The 4,445-nt window shown below is 38.0% G+C and overlaps 1 long non-coding RNA gene across 1 annotated transcript; it reads left to right on the forward strand.

Annotated features, from left to right (window-relative positions):
* The first annotated feature begins 1,749 nt into the window (after positions 1–1,749).
* LOC119271612 lies at positions 1,750–3,070 on the forward strand. The gene is made up of 2 exons (XR_005134635.1): positions 1,750–1,882; positions 2,892–3,070. It is a non-coding gene; the product is annotated as an uncharacterized LOC119271612 (long non-coding RNA).
* Positions 3,071–4,445: the final 1,375 nt, after the last annotated feature.

Here is a 4,445-nt window from a genome sequence, read left to right on the forward strand (position 1 = left end):
GAGCTCTCTGGGAATTATTGTGGATGCATTAAGGTTTATCCTAGAGCTCCACAAAATATTCTAGGATTATTGGAGCAATAAAAATATTTATAGAATTTATTTGCTCCAACTCAAATACAATTATGAATTAATTCAAAAACCATAAATGCATTGGAAAAATGTGCATGACCTCTGATTAAGGTTTTAACCTTTTCCCAGAAATAATGAACATTTTTGGAGGGCATTTTGGGTCCAATGAAAATATTTGAATTGAACCTAGTTAAAATTATTATCTGCTAGGGTTTGAACATCCCCACTTCAAAATTTCATTTGAATTTAGACATGATGCATGGATGCTTACACAGAGTCAGGCAAGGGCTTAGCTAGGGCTGTGACAGCAGATTCCAAATGGAGATGCATTTTCATGCATTGGGGGAAGAAGTAGAATAAATAGTAAATCTTGATCTTATGGAGTGATGATTTACATTCTTTGTGTGATGAGATAATACACAACCTAGGTGTTATTTAGCTTGCTATTGTAGAACAACTGACTATCATGATGTGTAGTTTCTGAATATTGAGTCCTCGAGTTTTGTGGAATGGTGCGCTCTAATTTGGAAGTGGTATTTCCTAATGTATTCGCATAGTTAGATATCATATTATTTTTTTTCTCTTACTTGAAATTTCTGCCATGTAAAGCTAGGTTGTCTTTGATTTGTTGTTGTGTTAGGTATTGAACAGACTGGCTTGTTTGGCTAACCTTCCTTTCCTTTTATTTTGCAGGCTCTAGAATCGCTAAGGTTGCTCCTTCTCTGTTCCTTTGGTTAAGGTTTGTCCTTGTCATTCTTTTCTAAGCACTGCACTTTTCTACCCTATTTGTTTACTGCTTATTGTCATGTTAATTCCTCTGTTCCTGATTTTTCCAGGTGTCGTGTTTGTGTGTTTGTTTTTGTGGTGCTGCTTATATGTGTGACTACCGTATGATCGTATATATATGCTAAAAAGTAAAACGATTTTTCCTTGGCACGATACATAATTTGTAATGAGATGGTAGTACATCAGTGTATTTGGTGAAACTCGAGCTTCGACGAATATGAAGGTCTTTGTGTTGGCATACACTCCTTTATTCCAAATGGTGCTGATATAGAAACACCATCAGGGATTCCATGTGTACCATGTATGTCCATAAAAACAGCATCGATATATCAGCATACTAATGTGCTGATCTAAAAACGTTCTTTTCTAAGTGATGGTTTCGAGTCGGCAAAAATACAGTGTATGTCCATAATGTGATGGCAACTGAGTAGCCATGTGTACAGGGAAGGCATCAGTCTATATCGAAAAACACCAGCGATTTTATCCTAATTGTTAATGAAATTGTTGTTTACTGCTTCATATTACCAATTGCACCTACTTACAGATATCCTTAAGTTTACTACCTCCTGTCCTTAGGAGCATTAGTTTGTCCTTATTTTTTGTATGCTTTGTTTCATCGAAATTGCATACATCCATTTCCAACAGAACTAGGGGAGTCCGTATAAATTAGATATGTTCCTTTTCTTCTCAACATGTGTCTATTATGAGTACTGCAATTTAGACATGATTAAGAATGGTACTAGAGTTTGCTTATCTATCATGATTTTTTAGTTCTACTTAGTTGATGGCCTCACGTAAAGTGCCTCCATGGATGGAGCTTTCCGTGTCTACCTTGTTGAATGTTCTACCATGGATGGAGCTTTTGCTGATACCCTTTCTGAATAGCTAATATTTATTGTACCTCATCTTCGCTCCTGGTTGGCGGGGAACCCCTCCTGGTCGAGCCCCTAGCCCCCCACCTTGGCAGTTGCCTGGAGAGGAGGATAGCTCGAGGACAACTCCCAATGTGCCGAGGAGATGGGAACATGTGAGCTTCTTTGTTTCTTTCTTCCTTCTTTCCTCATCTTCCCAACCTACAATTTGTTTTCTAATTTCTCTACAAGTTTTTCACGGGGTATTTTAGGCTATAGCTTGACTTGGCACTATCATGAAGTGGGGTAATTTTCCATATTGATATGGTTGGTATGCACATCCCACTAAGAAGCAAGGCGCAATAAAAGCTCATTTTCCATTTTGCAAAGGTTCCTTTTAGTAACCGATGCGTCCATGTTGATGCAGCTACAACTATGGTAATGCAGGTTATACTGCAGGGTCCATGATGCCTTTCTAAGTAATTTTACCGCAGATATTGTAGGGTGTTATGTCGCTTAGCAAACTTTACTCCAGTATATGCAACTTTCAGAGTTCTAATTCGTCTGTGTTATAACAGATTTGGTTTGATCAATTCAAATTTCTTATTCAGGCATGTATACACAAATTGCAGGGTGTATTGCGCTTAGGAAACTTGCTTTTAGTATGCATTATTTTCAAGCTTCAAGGGGTATTATTATTCATTTTATGTTAGTTGTCTGTACTTGGCCTACATTTTTGTTTTCAAATAGTTCTGCCTCTCAATTTGATATTTCTATTTGCTTTTGCTTAGTAATATGATGTATTGTTTTCTTGCTCTAGGCCTACTTGTGTTCAAGGTTTAGTTGATTGTGTTTCTTAAAGGTGTTTTGTTTAATGGCATCAACATGTGCCATTAATTCCATTCTGCATTGTACTGTGATTTTTCCAAGCAACACCATTATGGCAATTTTTTGCTCCATTTTAAGTTTCACTTGGATCACTAGCCTACTTGTTCTCACCTCATCATCATGGCCTTTCTTAAGGGTGTTCAGGCATTTTTGTCCTTCTGTAAATTAGTGGCATTAAATTAGTGGTCTTCTATTCGTGTTGCGAACCCCAATATGGCATCTCACCATTCCCCACGATCCACATGTTAACTGTGGATTTATTTAATGATAATAGGATATCAATTGCCTTTTCTTCAGGATAAGCCGACACCTAATAAGGATCAGGAGAACAACAGATATGCTAAGAGACAACCTTTTGGGGTTAAGGATATAAACAACAACAGGGCTTATGAGGCCGAAGAGAGCTCGAGTGGCGTCTTTTGGTTCTTGAAGACCTGCACGTTCCTGGTGGAGTAGAGCAAAATAATTTGGAGGCTTTAAAGCTACTGCACTTCATGTATTTAGGATCAATTCTTTGTTTTAGTTTGAAATATTCCCCATTTCCTCCTATTTGACTGATTCATCTGATGGACATTTTGTCAGGCAAATAAACAAAAGGCATATATATTGTTACGAGTGAAGCCATCCATACTCCCATGTGGAATTCAAGAAATAGAGAAATGTTATTGTTCTTGTACTAATTGTTTGCTTGGCCAAATGTACTGTAAATGATTTATTATTGTTCAAGGTATAGAGAAATGTTGTTGTTCTTCATTGTAGTGGATGATATCTATCCCAACTATTGAGGTGATGGAAGTACTACTGAGGAGTTTTGTCTTTGACTGAATGAAGCTGTCAAGGAAGAAGGGATGAATAAATCGCTTGATTCATGGGCCGAACTAGCTGCCATACGACTGCTTGGAAATATACGTGTGTCTAAGAGACACATGAATACTTTTTTTTCAAACACACAAAAACAAAGTTGATAGAAACACTACTCTTTTGAAATGTGTTTTTAATACATATTTCATAATGGGTGTATCTACACCTAGGAGCACCAAAACCCTCTCTCCTTAACTGGTTTTATACATGGTGTTTAGTATACATATATTCTTAGGTTTTTCATCTTTTTCCCTCTTTTTTGTAGGAAAAATATGCATGGCCAGGTTTCTCATCATGATAACCATGTTTCCAGACTTGCTAAAAAAATACAACCATGCCAACTTTACTCTCTCGTCATAGTGCCCATATTTTCAAACTAAACCTATTCATATTATGCAAAGTTTCCCTTTTCCCAGACTATTATTTAACAACATAATAAACATGTTTAAAAAATAGCATGATTTAGTTGAAGGTTCTTGCATCATGAAACTATTTTCATCGACGACATGTCTTCAGCAGGTCTCTGCGCCATTTGGCGCAATGGGTCAACTAGTATAGCATAAGATGGGCATCGGAGGGCCACCAGGGAGCCCACGAGGCAGGGGGGTGCGCCTAGGGGGGTAGGGCGCGCTCCCTACCCTCATGGCCAGGGTGTGGCCCCCCTCTGGTACTTCTCGCGCCCAATATTTTTTATATATTCTGAAAAGTGCTCCCGTGGAGTTTCAGGATTTTTGGAGATGTGCAGAATAGGTCTCTCATATTTGTTCCTTTTCCAGCCCAGAATTCCAGCTGCCGGCATTCCCCCTCTTCATGTAAACCTTGTAAAATAAGAGAGAATAGGCATAAGTATTATGCCATAATGTGTAATAACAACCCATAATGCAATAAATATCGATATAAAAGCATGATGCAAAATGGACATATCAACTCCCCCAAGCTTAGACCTCGCTTGTCCTCAACCGAAAGCCAAAATCAAAAAATATGTCCACA

This window comes from Triticum dicoccoides, chromosome 3A (assembly GCF_002162155.2).
Source record: "Triticum dicoccoides isolate Atlit2015 ecotype Zavitan chromosome 3A, WEW_v2.0, whole genome shotgun sequence".
Lineage (NCBI taxonomy): Eukaryota > Viridiplantae > Streptophyta > Magnoliopsida > Poales > Poaceae > Triticum > Triticum dicoccoides.